At 38.7% G+C, this 16,281-nt stretch overlaps 1 protein-coding gene across 1 annotated transcript in view; it reads right to left on the reverse strand.

Annotated features, from left to right (window-relative positions):
• The window catches only part of LOC127355461 (teneurin-3), a 361,742-nt gene extending 346,819 nt beyond the window's left edge, over positions 1-14,923 (reverse strand). The window contains exon 1 of the mRNA XM_051386366.1: positions 14,906-14,923. The gene's annotated coding sequence lies outside the window, so the exon portion shown is untranslated. The remainder of the gene's footprint in view (positions 1-14,905) is intronic.
• Positions 14,924-16,281: the final 1,358 nt, after the last annotated feature.

The raw sequence follows: 16,281 nt of genomic DNA on the forward strand, positions 1-16,281 counted from the left end.
ACTTTCAGACTAGATGTTTAAAGTTCATAATCTGCAGATACAACTTCAACATGATGAGTGCTGTATAATATATAAAATGTTGATTAAAATGCATGTGACACATTGTCACACGTTAACAACAGCAAAAACATTCATTGTTTTTTTTTTGGAGGGAAAACCGGAATATATTTCCTCTGTAAAATATGATCTAGTTAAAATCAATGAATAAACTTATAAATGTATTTTTAGTAACCAGTGAGGCCCCCGTCCCCAGAAACACTCCTCTACGGCGGCGTCTATAGATCGCTGCAGTGGTCACAAGCACTGGCATGCCTCTGTTAGTTGGCCAATAAGAAGGAAGTAGTCTTTTAAAGAGACACGAGCTGAAACAGCTAGTTGCAGACGCTGTGTAAAAAGCAGGTATAAGATAAATAAGGATTTTATCTGTTTTAAAAACGTTTAAAAACTAAAAATCATGGTGGAGTCCCAGAATAAAATTATATAGAGATGGAAATGAGCATAATAGGCCCTTTTAAAGTAAATACTGGCTTAAAAGGGAGAACAAGTATTCTCTCATCTGTTAAACACCAACAATTATCTGACCTTGATTTATCTCATGACTGCTTTAATCTAAAACTTAAAAAGTCCAATCTGTTAGACAAAGACACATAATTAATATTGCACAGCATATTGTGGAATTTTAGGAGTCACTGTGAACACTTATGTTACAAAGTCAAATAGCATAAATTGATCATGCAAAAAATCATGACCTGTATTAAAGGATTATTGTTCCTTTTAACATCATATTTACCTTATCCTATTGCTGCCCCTAAAACAAAGCACTGTTGCCTTCTTTTTTTCAGAGGGACAGAGTTAACAGTTCTTTCCAGCTATATAGTGAGGACTTGCAATTTAACCCAATCCCTGCACTTTTACTTTATAGAAGTGCTCTCAAAGCTCTCAGACAAATGACAGGAACTGCAATTTCCACAAATCATTCCAATTTCCCTCCAATACACATTATAATGAAAGCACTCGTCAACAAGCAATTCACCATAACACTTCCCTTTGACTTTTGGCTTTGGTGTGTCTGAAGACAGAAAAAAAAAAATACAGTGATGCCACTGTTTCTCGTAACTTACACTGTAACATCAACATTGGAATTTGTCCTGCACAAATATGTTATATATATATATATAAATGTCTTTCTAGGTATTTTTGCTGACAGACAATGGGCCTCGTGCAGCAACTTTCTTTTACATTTCTCCTAGCATAGGTGCAGGTGGTGTATGCAAACTTGTCTGTGGAGCTGGAGAGATGCCACCAAACAAAGCCTAGAATCCCATCATTATAATTGCTCTAAACATATAATCTAATCTCATTATATGATATTCATGCATTTTTTATCATGAACATTACAAGTTACATAAAGTAAGTTATAAAGTAATTTTAAGTGACATTAACTTAGTTTTGTAAGTCACAAAAACATTCCTGATTGATTTTAACAAGGTATTCTGTTTTCACATTAAAAAATAAAAATTACAAAATTAAGTCATTCTCACTTAAATTTACTAAAGCTACTTGATCAAGAATGTTATTTTTAACTTAAAAAATGTAATGACATTTTAGTTTTAGTTAAAATTTTTGATATAATCAGTTTCAACAATTTGAGTTTGAGTTAAAAGGAACTTATCTGTAATAGACTCACTGTGCTTTTCCTTACAAATAAAAAAAAATTTGAAAAGTGTCCCAGTAAGCCATGACAGTGTAATAGTGAGCCAGCATGCACAATAACAGGACCCTGAAAATGGTAAATGACATTCAAACACCATTAAAATCACTATATTATTTTAGTTATTTATCATTATACCAGGTATTCCATCCACTTATATTTGTAGTTATAAATAATAAATATTATGAAACAATATATATGAATAAACCAAGATTATCTCAATAGCTGATGCCTTTTTTCTCATAAAAAAGGGATTTCACCAAGCTAAGAAGTCACTGCTATCCCACAGCCAAAAAAAGCAAGAAAGAATAAAACAATTGAATTTATACCATAGTCAGACCGACACAGCGGCATCTGCAGCCTATCAGGATGGATCCGCATGTGTCAGCTCTACTTCACCACCCTTCTCCAAACCAGGGTTTAACACAGAACAGATGCCGCCCAGCAGTGGCGTGCACAGACCTTTTGATGGGCAGGGGTGGAAAGAAAAAAAAGGGCACATATAGAGCGTCCTCACCACTGAGGGCACTTTAGACACGTTTTATATGTTATACAAATGGCACATTATATAGCCTTAAAACAGACTAACTAGACAGACTACTCAGTTTAGTTTGCTGTTAGGATCAGCATCCATGAGAACTGTGTGGATTTCAACGATGGACTGTGAAGAACACACAGTGACATGGATGTATGAAGGACATAAATCCCCAGGGGGTCTGGGGGTCTGAGATATAGTTCTGGCTCAATATAGATCAACAAAGGGCCCAACATAAAAGTTATTGTAACAGTAATGTGTCATAGAGAATCAGACAATGTGCATTCCTGAATGCTGTGTTTTCAACAGCAACAAAAGAAACTGAATTAAAATAAAACAATATCAAAGCTTAAGCTCATTCATGTCTCTAAAATTAGCTAGCCTAAATGTATCTAGCCTTCACAAAATTCAGGAAATCTGCTTTGTACAGATGACTGCATTATCTCTTTTTATTGCAAAGTGTATCCTAATATACACTAAAGCTACATTCACAGTTTATACTGCTCACCCAGCTCTGTTCTACTTAGCTGATCATCACACTGGTCTCTCTCTCTCTCAACTAGCTGCTAGCATTAGCCACTAGCCTATTCAATAGCATTAGCCTACTAACAAGACTTTCTGTCCTTAACTTGCAAGCTGAAGTTTAAAAAGCATTTTCATGAAAGCATTTTTAAAAATGATCCCAGATGCAGGGAGTCAACTTAAACCTGGCGGAAACTCTGATATGCAATGCTAACCCGACTTTTAACTTTACTGGCTAGCTTTGAAAAGCTATTCTCACAAGACGTAGCAGAGAATGTCTAATAAGGGGAGAAGTTCCACTCTCGGTCTACTTCCGGGCTCTGAACTGTTGCAGTTCCCCTCTGGTTCCATGTGAGGGCGCTCACAGGATGAGTGCAGAATGAATGGAGCTCTATGGAGCTATACCCCTCAAATCCACTTTTCTCAGGATAGAATTTTTTGTCTAGTAATTTGAATGTTGCATTCAAAAGGGGACGCAAAGAAATGACACATTGCTGGGTGTTAGATTTTTTAGAGTCACTTATTTGCTTTAAAAAGTCTTTTAAAATGTCAATGACGTCACACACATCGTACGGCCAGAGATACTGCTTTACGGCAAGCCTCGAGTCACTTTGTGCTTCCGTGCTCTGCACTTCCTTTTCTCTCGAGGCATCGACAACACAGACATAACGATAGGCAGACAAAAGTACCAGCAACACAAAAAAAAGTTGCTGTGTTAAAAAAAAAAGAACTTGGGCAAAAAAATCTGCCTTAACATTCTGGTCCCGCTTCGGATGCCACGATGCCATCAAGCGGGATCTCTGGTCGTAATCAGTCCTTCACTGACCAATCAGTGTTCATTAGCAGAATGCTAGCTGTTATGGGCAACAACAAGTCGTCCTGTAAGAAATCTAAGGACATAAGAACTCGTTCATTCAACTTTCACCTATAACCTGTTGAACTTTACTTAAAACTACAATCAAATCTGAGATTTCTCAACCACAATCAGGTGAAACAGACAAATGGTAGCCGTCTAGCTCCATCTGCTCCCATTCATTCTGCACTCATGGGCGATTGCCCCCAGTGGAACTCTGGTGGAACTGCAACCAAAATTTGGTACAATGGGACTTAATAGAGAGTGGCCAGGCTCTCCGTAGACGGGCTCTGGACGTAGTGAGGTAGCTCCTCCTTAAACATGCAATAGGTATCTCTACCCAGTGTTGCCAACTCCTCAGTAAGGAAAGTAGCTATTGGCTGTCCTAAGAGTCGCTAGAAGTCACTAAATGACGTCATCGCCTAATTTGCAATTTGCCTGATGTAACCGCATTTAATAGACGCTGTGAGAGAGGAATAATGTCACGGGAGAGACAAAAAGTGAGTAAAAAAAACCCTAAATTTAATAAATTTAAATTTTTTAATGTATTTTTGGTGAGAGTGGGTGAAGAAACATTTACATTTACAGCCCGCTACAGAGCGGGAATGGCGGTGGCCATGCACATGCACGATTCATTTGCAAACTGGACGCGGAGTGGTGTGTGTCTCCTCTCTGACTGCAGGCTGGAACTGCTGCGCGAGGCTACTGAGGCTGACCACCTGTGAGTGATTTTGGACGGGGGGAGGGGCACTCGCTCGTTGAGCACAGTAACTGTAGAGTGATACGTGCTTTCACGTCAGAGTCTCCAAACACCACAAAAGTCTCCAATAACACCAGAAGAAGTCGCTAGATTTGTCGCTAGTCACTTTTGACAAAAAAAGTCGCCAGGAGGATTTGGAAAGTCGCCAGATTTAGCGAGAAAGTCGCCAAGTTTGCAACACTGTCTCTACCTAATAATAGAACTTAGAAGAGGGCAGTTGAGTGTTTTTTCCACCCAAGAGGGCAATTCAGTGTATTTTGCCTCCCAATAGGACACTTTAGCGAGTTTTGGCTCCCAAGATAGCACTTTAGCACGCATTTTGGCTCCCAAGAGGGCACTTTAGCACCATTTTGGCTCCCAAGAGGGCACTTTAGCACGTGTTGTGGCTCCTAAGAGGGCACTTTAACCAGTTACCAAGCTCCTCTCCTGTGGAACCAGCTTCCAGTTGTGGTTTGGGAGGCAGACACCCTCACCACATTCAAGAGTAGGCTTAAGACATTCCTCTTTGATAAAGCTTATAGTTAGGGCTGGATCAGGTGAGTCCTGAACCATCCTGTCTCCTGCCATGGTCCTGCTTGACTGCCATTGCTAATATCACTGATATTATTGTTATTATTATTATTATTATTATTGATATTATTATTACTACAGTTACTATTATTACTGTTGTCACTACTCATTGTCCCCCATCGTTGCTGTTGTCATCGTCTTCTTCATGTTCATCATCATCAGTCTATTAGTATAGTTGTTGCTACTGTTGTTGCTGTGCCTCTGTCTGTCTGTCTGTCTCTGTCTCTGTCTCTGTCTCTCTCTCTCTCTCTCTCTCACCCCAACTGGTTGAGACAGACGACCACCCACCTAGAGCCGAAGGGTCTGTCCTAGGTTTCTGCCTTTTAACAGGCAGTTTTTCCTTGCCCTTGTCGCCAAGGTCTTGCTCATGGTGGTACTGTTGGGTCTCTGTAAATAATGTTGTAAAGAGTTCGGTCTAGACCTGCTCTATTTGAAAAGTGTCCTGAGATAACTTCTGTTATGAATTGGTGCTATACAAATAAAATTGAATTTAAATTGAAATTGAATTTTTAAGATACTGTTTTTCATATGGTATACATTACAGTATATAATCTATTTAACTAATTTTAAAATCATATTTCATAACATTTCATCTGCATTTTTGTTACCAATATGCTGAAGGCACACAGGAGGTGGAAGCATTGCGAATCACTCCTGAAGTGCTGGCCGTCTGAACGATTGGCAAAACACACTTCTGCCCAATGAAAATCCTGAAAATAAACACTGACAGTGTGTTTGCCCCCAGCACACACCTGTGGGTTTTTATCCCACGCTGAAGGGAACCCCGATGCCTATTCAAACTGTAAAGTTACTGCTGGTGAACGTCAACCTCTGCTACAACTGACTGACTGATATGTAGTGCTGAGCATTTTGGCATCTTTGAAAAATCTCCCAAGTAAAATGACAGACTTAATAAGTTGTTAGTCATGATGTTCAGTTTTATTCCAGCAACACACACAGCAGGTAAAACAACCTTACACTGGCGCATCTTTACTTCCTACATAACACATACAGTGCTGACGGGTTCGATTGATTTATTGTTCCCATGTACATTAGATTTTTTCACATCAAAACTGCATTTTATTGATGTCATTTGCACTGGGCAAAGGTGAATGATAAATGATTCCACCAAAATTCCAAACATTTTGACCTTTTTTAATTTAAAATCTTCTCTTATTTCATTTATGAGCCCAATGTTCTGACAATTCAAAGACAGACATATAAACTGTTAAATTTTCTTCTCATTTAAGACTATATAAACAGTTATGATTTTTGTTGAAGTTTTGTGAACATTCACAAATGACTTACACCATTCAAAATAAATAATTTGCTAGTATGTTGTGTAAGTGTTTTTTTCACAACCTACAGATGTTTAAAAAATGAATGCATGTATTTGGGGATGCATGAAGCTGGCAGTGCGAAAACAACATGAAGCAATTAGGTTGCCGTAGTACCTGGAAGAACTTAAATATACTTTAAACCCTGACAACAGTGTCATCAGACTTCTCCTGTAACTGACTCACTGAAAAAAAAGAGAACAGAGAGAGAGAGAGAGAGAGAGATAATGAGAGATAAAGAAAAAAAGGGAGATGAACATATAACAATCCCAATAGATGACAGTCTGATGGGGATAAACATCTGTTGTTTGTAGAATGAGGACCAATCAATGACAGATCAATATGGCTACTAACTGTTAATAGAGGTTCACTTTCCAATTTACACTGAGATTGTAAAAAATAAAACAAGAAAATCCAACATCGTTTTTGGCTGTTTTTGTGATTATTGTGGCACAAACTGAATTTGGAGAAGCATTTCAGGGTACTGCAATGCTACAGTGCGCTTTACAGGCCCAGTTGTTGATTTGAGGTATTAGAGGTTAGAACTGGTGCCGTTCAGGCTGGAGATAGGAAATGGCTTGCTGAGATTTTGAATTGGTGGAGCTTGTTGGGGGTGATATACAGCCTGGGTGTAAGTGCTGCCTGAAAAGACGACTTCAGAGGGTAGAAAGGCTTTAATAAATTTGTAAGGAAATTGGTTTCTGGAGGTCTGATTTGATTTGACCTAGGCTTTAGGCAGGAGTTCTTAATTGGATTGTTTGTATGGTGTGTAAAGGTAGCTTTAGTTAAACTCTGGCCCATTCTTTAGATTTGACTGTTCTTTATGGAAATATTTCAAGGATTGGACAGAATTGCAAATTATGGACACATTTTTGTCCATAATTTGCAATTATGGGGTGGCTGTGTCTAAGAGGCAGAGCGGGTCGTCCACTAATCGGAAGGCTGGTGGTTCAATCCCCGGCTCCTCCTGCTGCATGTCGAAGTGTCCTTCAGCAAGATACCAAACCCCAAATTACTCCTGATGCTGTGCATTGGTGTGTGTGAATGAATGAGTTAGTTTCTGTTCGAAGCGCTTTGAGTGTTCGGAAAAGACTAGAAAGGTGCTATACAAGTACAGGTCCATTTACCATTTTGTGAATGTAAGATTACTAGTTCTCTGGGGTTTGATCATTTCATCAGAGACGCGTCACTGTAAGGAATTGTGAATTAAAATGACACACTGTAGCAGCAGAACCACAAGAAAACAACAGAAGGTCAAAGCAAGGGTTTGACATTTACACTGCAGGGAATCCTCTCATTGTCCGTCTTCGTATTTCTTACAGCAATATAGACCTTATGAAAGTTGTGGCCCTTTTCCCGATAATTATCTTTTAATTGCTGTTCTTTTCCTCTTTTTTCAACTTTGGCCTTTTTCTTCTTCTTTCACACTTTGTTAAATCTCTCTGTAACAAAAGGTCAGAGTGCACCAAGTGTGATGCCGCTGCTGCCGCCACTGCGTGTGTGCGTGAGTGAGACGGACAGATCTATAATCGTGCAGCTCACGCTCTTTGTGCACGTCATTTGCCATGGTAACTGGTAGTCAAATAGAATGCCACGCAGTCAGACAAAAGCTGGAAGAGGAGAACAGAGAGGAGATGAAGGGAACTGGAAAGGATGGACGAGGAGGAAAGACTGGGACAGCTGATAAATCTGTCGCCTTGTGAGGGTCAAGGGAGTACTTATTTCTCTGCTCTCTCTTTCTTGATCACTGTAGCACTGGAAAAGAAAGAGAGTCTGTTTGTGTGCATGTGTCTGTAACACAAGTAAAGCTATGCATGTTTGTGGTTGTGTGTATCTCTGTGTGAGCATCTCTCTCTCTGTCTGGGTCAAACGTCCTCTCTCTCAGCGTGCGGTCTCGACGCCGCACCCCACTCCCTACCCATAATCCTTTTCTCCCCAGGCGCTTCACTCTCCCGCAATTCGCCCCCACGCTGAGATGAAGTTATCACACTATGCACACTACCCTTGCTTGTCCACCCCTGTGTGAGTATGTGTGTGTGTCTATGTGTGCTGGTGTGTGCTTTCCCAAAACCTCACCCATTATTACTTGCTCTCCTCTCCCTGTGAAAAGGTTCTGCAGTCGGACACGCCTGTTTACTGCATAATAAGGTAAAGCTGCTACACACAACATTCTATTCACGGAAACTAATAGGAAGTGAGAGCCTATGAATCCTCTTTCTCTCTCTCTCTTTCTCTCTCTCTCGCTCTCTCTCTGCTTCATACACAGTATTTTTGGGAGAGGATACACAAAGATATAAAAACATACTGTACACTGGTTTTTCCTCCTGCAGTAGGTTGGGCAAATTAGCTGTAGGTGAAAGTGGTTTGTCTGTATGTGCTAGCCCTGTCATACACTATCCAAGTTGTAACAAAATGGGAACCTATCGTGACATCACCTATTGGTATGCGGAGTAACATTTTGAAGCCTTGAATTCCGCATTTTGGCTGTCACCATGACAGTTAGACAGAGCCAGCGGACTTGACGTACTGCAAGTTGACGTGCTCTCATTGGCTGCACATTTTTGACTCATCCATAGCAGGAAACAATAGCGCCTTGCCTGGTCACACACAATCTGGTATTAAAGCTAAACAGTACACAAAAATACGTTTCTGAAAACATTTTAAGTGAGAAATAGGCACAGGAATAGGAAATCTGGATTCACTGCCTAGTTTGACAGTTTGATCAGAGTTGCGCTGCACTAGAAAGACTCACTGAGAATGACCTGTCAATCACAAGGTAGACACGCCCAAAAGCATACCCTGCTTTATCATCTATTTTACTCTAAATTGGACCATAATTTAAGAAATCTTCTCTGTGTTAACTCACTTTTGTGGAGTATTTTGCTTTCCTCACCATAGCTGATTTTTCCACTTCCTGAATAGACCTTTTTAACAGCAGCCATTTTTACACGAAATGGTAGGGTAAACACAGGTGTTATTAGTAATACAAATTAAGGCTCTGTTCCATTTAGTGTAGCAGAACAGAGAGAGTGAGTCAACATATCCCCTGACTGTTTGACCTGAATGGAACTTATCCGTAATAACTAAGTAACTTAATGTACGTGTCAAAACAGCTGCTGTGAAAAAAGGTCTATTGACTGCAGCTTTCCTCTAACTGTAACATTAATTTGGCGTCAGGATAAAATACAATAAAACATTTCCAGGTGTTTCCATGATGCATTTTTTTATGCACTATATTCGAAATACAATCCCACACACAGGGCTTCTAGATATGCAAGTGTGAGAGATGATGGTGTGATCAGCTGCCATGGGTGTCTGTAGAAAACTCTTTGCCAAACCCTCTCAGTAGAAATTGAGATATTTCAATGAATATGACATTTTGACCAGCTTGTGGTTCTAGATGAAAAGTGTGGGGATGACCAAGTCAGTGGTTTCATCCTCAGGAGACCATGAAGAACTGTACCAAATTACATGGCAATCTATTTAATAGTTGTTGAGATATTTCAGTCTGAACCAAGGTGGTGAACATAAACAGGGTTTGTGTTAAAGTGTCAAAATCAAAAAAGTTTATGGACATGATTTGTTATTCTTTTATTTAATTGCCCTTTTAATTTAATTTTGTGAGGTTAGGGAATCATCAAAATAAAAAACAGAGGATTCATCCTCTGGGAATAATGAATAACCATAACACATTTAATATTGATCTTGCTGGAGTTTCGGATGGACAAAAACCCTGCCGCTACATGACAGTGGCATTTAATGTGGATAAGAGAAACAGAAAGTCAAAGGTAAGCTGGTAAGAAGAGGAAAGGTAGAATGGACACAGAATTCTTCACAAGTTCAATTCTTCAGAGGATTTCCAACAAGAAAGAAAGTAAGCAAGTCAAGACAGAAAGAAACCAGGAGGAAACAAACATACCTAAGGAAACAAAGATAAGAATAGAATTTCTGAGAAGAAGTCTGTGGAGATTTGCTGTGAATGCCAAATGTCACCTTTGCATCTCTAAAGCTTTCGTTTGTCCTAGTTTGGTTTGGGATGCAAAATACAACACTTAAAAGCTGCATCAGGCTAATTTTTAGACAGAACCACAAAGTAGAGCTGCAATAGTGATGAGTGGCCAATCCCAACTAATTGAAATGCCACAAATTAATACTGTTTTGTCAAACTCTGATGTTGATATGGACACTGGTGAGCAGTTTCAAAGAGATAAACTTATAATTTAAAAAACCCAATCTATCTCCTAAACAGCAGTGAGTGTACACTCTATTGAAAGAAAGTTGGACTCACCAACATTAGATTTGCTCTCTTGGCCCCTTTGTCCTCTATTAGCATAAATCATCACAGACACATCAGGGATGCTTGTGCTGACCCAATCTTATAGGAGATATTGATGTTCCAAACATTTTTATACAGCTTGCTGTCACTATGATTTGGACTGGCCAATGTATGATGTTGCCAAGAACAGCATTTAAGTTCAGCAGGAAATCTGCACCTTGAAGCAAGAAATTCCAAGTTGATAGATTTTGTTCAATGAGAGAATGACAACCAATCTGCTCATCTAACTGCTAGATGGACAGGACACCTACCATTGGTTATCAGTAACAGTATTAAGTATTGGCGAGCACACATGTCTGTGCTCCAATTCAATACCATAGTTGGATAATGACTAGGACCATAGTCATGATCTGCCCTACTCTGACTCTGACAGGGTTTAACCTGAGCCAGGCCATAAAACAATAATAGCAATCATACAGGCTTATTATGTAGTACTATATGCATGCTAAAAATAAAAATATGCAGTATAAATAGAATATATTTTTTTTAACACACATTTATTGGATCAGTACTCAGTATTGGCCTATACGCAATGTCAGGTATCAGAATTAATGACTGACACGAGGTCGGCTAGGTCTGCTTAATTTGATACTAGTGTCTGTGTGGGTAAACTCCTCCCAACAACCCACAATGCAGTGTTGCAAATGGGCAAACTGTGCAGCAGCCTGCATGTTCAATTGACACATACTGCATCAAAAAATACTTGCTGCTACTTTAGTGATATGTTTTATGTCATTTAATGTATTTTTATTCTGAGAATGTCGAGGAGCTGTCCAAATATTGTGCAAAGCGTCAGAGGTAGCATTTTCATGTATTCAAAAATTTCAGCATTGGGTTTAACATTCAGACATGCTTCCCAGTTCACTCTCATTGCTTACCATAAATGTCGAAGTGAAATAGGAGCTGTTACATTTGCAGCCTGTATTTGGTTTACTTTTTGGACAAGAAACAAAGTAAAGAGTAGAGAAGGAAGAAAACCTAGGTCATGATAGAAGGCACACTGTGGGTTCTACACACCTGAGAGTTTCTGATATAACAAAGTCTTCAGAGGTTTGGATAACAGGTGCCAAATGTCAGCAGCTCCATCTCCATAGAGCTGCTGTTGGCCTAGTTTGTCTTGAGATGCAGCTGTATGCTCTGTCATAGAGATGGCAAATAAGCACCAGTGGGGGTTCTGACACACACACCTAAACACACACACAGACACCTACACACACATATATACATTCCCCAAACACAAGTGCTGTACACACCTACGATAGACCTGTCTGCACAAAAGCTTTTCCAGAATACACAGGAAGTGTAATTCCAAGTCAAACATGGGCATATGAACAACCATGTACACTAACACACATACAAGCATACCGTACACACACAATATGCACAGTGTGATGCCATACCACAGCGAATAGAGGAAAATAGGACAGCGTGGATTCACACCACCCTTGGTTGTTGGTGGGGATGACTGTCAAAAACTTCTATTCTCTCACTTGCTTTCTGTGGCTCTCCACCTCTCACTCCTTATCCTTTCATCCAGATTCCACACACCTTTTAGAAACTGCTCTTTCAACATGAAATAATAGTAATTATTAAAAAAAAGTTAAACAGGCTCTCTTCAAATCAAATACATTTCAAATCTAAAATCATCACATCATCATCAATCATCTAAAAGATTAGTTTAGTCCTGTTTTAGTGATGACATTTGCTGATGGTGAGAACTTAGAGGAAGAATTTGTCAAGTATCGTTGTCACTTTAGATATTTTTTTGTCACAAATGTTGGGATGTTATTTACGATTGCTTGAACAGGACCAACTCTGGAAAAATGAACACTAAATGAATTACAATGTTATTACTGTGGTTTATATTATTATATGTCGCTTAAGAACAAAATTCTAAAATTGTATATTGTAAACTGCCTACCATGCAGGTGTATTTGTGCATGAGCACCACCTTCCCATCTGTGCAGGGATTTGTCGTTTGTGCTGCTTGAGAATCAGTGTAGGATTTCTGCACATGTATGTAGTTTAGTGTTTGCAGTTGACCGGCAGCAGAATTCTGCTAATATTCTGACAACCTTTGTTCCTGTTTCTTTGCATTTCCAAGGACATACATAAGTAGTGATTGTCAGATTTTGCTGGAAATGTTAGCATTTATTGCATGCATTTCAAAAGAGATGGTAAAAAAAAAAGTCAGGTGTTTTAAATCAGCCATGGGCTCCACCACCACATATCTAAAAATGTTGCCACACTGAATAGCAATTTTCCCCTTTTGATTTTGTTTTACAACATTAGCAATAACACCCGATCACTGAAATATACATCTTTGTTTTTAACAAGTCTATAGCTAAACTGTTCAACAGACTGTAGCAATAATACTAAACGGACTCATGTTCTTCTAATTGTACTATGTTCATTGTATCTTTATCTTGAGTTTTAATTGGTGTTATTATGTGTGTATAGGCTCTATTGATATTGATATGTACATAAAATATTCAACTCTTAAATCTTTTCTGGAAATAATTTCATTTTCAATTTTCATTTTTGTTACGATAATACAGAATATATATGCAATGTGTTTTAAAACATCACTTTATTCATTGATCTGAATTGATAATTAATGGAAAATGAATAGTCATTCTGATTATTATTTTTTTGATTGCTAATGTATGCTTTGAGGAGAAATATTTTTTCTTCCATTTGGAACATAATTGGGTTAAGATTGTCTACTCAAATATTTGTATTTGTATTGGCATATCATGATGTTTATTTCACCATCCAGCTATTAGTTTCAGTGTTTTTGGAGCAGTGAGCCACACATTGTAAATTCATGACCATGGTTTCTCTAATTAAAGTTTTATCACATTGACCTGACAAAAGTATATGTAAATTACAATACTATTAGTGAGCTGAAAAACAATCTAATTTTAAAATTGTAAAGCTTTGTATTTGACAATTTTACAGGCAAAAATAATTTGTTCTGTGTATTCTCCTGTATATTCCATCCCATGTGGATTTTATTAATTTGTATAATGACAAAATAGTAATGATTTACGAATTAAATGTCTTTTTTGGCTTTTAATAACAGATAGATAAACAACTCACCCGCATAACAAATCAAATTAACTTAAAAAGCCTAACATTCCAACATGACCACTGCACACTCACATGCAGTTATTAATTATTAAGTATTTTTAACCCCATCTTTTTGAATGACTGGCTTCTTATTATATCTACTTTGGGGAGCCAGACTTATAATCTCTCAGCATGAAGTCTGTGAATGTCACAATGTCAGAAAAGTGTGAGGCATTTTTCAGAAGGGATGCCCGTGCCTGTTTAACATAACAGCTGGTAGGGTTAGTTGTAACCGAATGTAGCTCATACGAACACCAACACTGAATCATTCACCATTATAGACTTTGCATGGCACATGTGGATATGTAAAACCCTGCATCATTATTGGGTTAGCTATCCAAACTGCCAGGAAGCTGATTGGCTGGCCTCCTCAGCAGGCAACATTTTGATTGGTTACACGCCTAGTGTGGTTTCCAAGAGGGTCATGTGTTGTATGAGCTCCTAAAAGGAATATTGAAATGTTTTCATCCCAAGCAAGCATTTCCCATGGCAACATTGATCAGCCAATGAACATGCATAAGTGCAATGAGGTCTAATGACATCACTTCCTGTTATAAGCCGATGGCTCAGAAGGCAAATTAAGCATGGCCACCCAATCAAATCCTGCAGAGCATCAATCTCGCAACAGCTGCTGCAGTGAGTAGCATAACTGATGTTTTAACACGATAAAAGGCCAAATGTTTTAAACAATTGTAAGAAAATGGAGCAAAATGACAGTGATGCCTTCAAAGTAAAGACGAGTGAATCAGTCTGGATTACACTTAAATCCTCAAGAAGTAAAGATACAGGTCAAAGCTGTAATTGTCACAATTATCCATCTCCGTTACTCCAAGACATTACTCGTGAGTCATGGCCTGACTTTCTATTAATGCAGGCTCTTTGTGTGTGTGTGCTGGTGTGTCTGCGAGATGTCGCACTGTCCGTGTGTTCATTTTTGATGCTGTGTGCGACAATTAACTAATATAATCAAAGTGATGTTGCCCTTTTGACAATGATCTCTGACTCTGGAGTCAGCAATATGTGATTATGTTTCAGTTAAACTCCTGATGCAAATGACTAGGACCAAAAAATTCTTCATAGTTTGAATCTGAAATATTAATTTGTATGGATAGAAATGAGATTCGGAGCTCAAGAAAATTCCAATCTTACCGTATGTTATGACCTGGAGAAGTCAGCCTTTGTCTTTGTCTGTGTATAATGTCGTCTTTAAGGTTGAAAAGAAATATTCTTTGCTCTGTTGCAGCGTGCTGAAGCCAAAATCAAACACCAACACCTGGGGGATAGAGAAAAGGGTGGGTAGTGAAAGAGATTACATCAAATTTGAGCTAAATGATCAGAAAGGACGGGAATTACAAGATCACAAGCCCTTAAAACAATCAGAAGCGTGGCGGTGGGCAGCCAAGAGAAAGTCAAGCATATTAAAAACATGATGTTTCCGACATTTCTTTACGGTCAGTAAATCACAGTGTCTGGGTGCAAAAACCAACTGAATTGGTCTAAATGATACAGGCCTTCACCTATCCTTCCTGTAAATTGCTTAGAAAAATCCTTTCTTTGGAAGCTGAGGAATGAAGACAGACTTGAGGATAAAGCTTTCCACAGGTTATTAAAGGACGAGTGCTTTGACAAAGCGTAGATGTCTGAGGAAAGGTAGACTGAAAGCAGTGCTTCGCTGTACCGTCTTCTCTTGGTGTGCTTTGTCATATGTATTGTGCCTCGGCCTTCATGAGCCCTTACAAAATGAACGGTCATGGGAAACTCAGTAGGCAGTGCACAGACTCCACAGGGAAACCCAGCTCTGCTAGACCCCCCATGGGCGAGCAGTGTCTCTCTGTCTGATTCTGTTCCATGGCAGTGTGTCGTCCCTGGGGGCAGCCAGTTCATGTACCCAGAGAAAGGTAGGTACTGTTAAGGAAGCAGTTTATAAGGGGCAGTGATATTGTCTAATGTCTGATCCTTCACAACTCTCAACTCAAAGTCTTTCTGTGTAATGCTGCTCCATACCAGTGTTTTATATTTTCTATATTTGCAATTTGTCTTGAAGCAGTTTTTCTTAAAGCCATCAATTCCAGGTTAGCCATTCAGATCCTGTAGAAACCACCAATATTCTTGTCATACCACATACAAAATTACCCATAATTTTCACAATACTAATCTTCTATTTTTGTAAAAAATCATGAGACCATTATTACCATGTTACCATTACCATTTAATTAGATTTTTGCTCAGCTGTTAAAATGTTAGTTAAGTTTACAGATAAATATTTTGTTTGATATTACATAATGACTTTAGTTGGGGTTTCTCTGTCTTTAATGTAAAATGTGTTCAGACCAGAGTTTTGGACCATTCCGCTGAATCTGTGCCATTTCCATGGAATAACTAGTCTTGGGTATTGTTTTTTTCCCCCCAATACCGGTGCTAAAACCTTTGAAACAGTACCAATGCCTAATTGGTTGTAAGAGTTGTGATAATGTTAACTAGAGCTGGCACACGTGTCACTATTTCAATAGGCAGCTTTAGTACAG

The sequence above is a fragment of the Dicentrarchus labrax genome, unplaced genomic scaffold (genome assembly GCF_905237075.1).
Source record: "Dicentrarchus labrax unplaced genomic scaffold, dlabrax2021, whole genome shotgun sequence".
Classification (NCBI taxonomy): Eukaryota; Metazoa; Chordata; class Actinopteri; family Moronidae; genus Dicentrarchus; species Dicentrarchus labrax.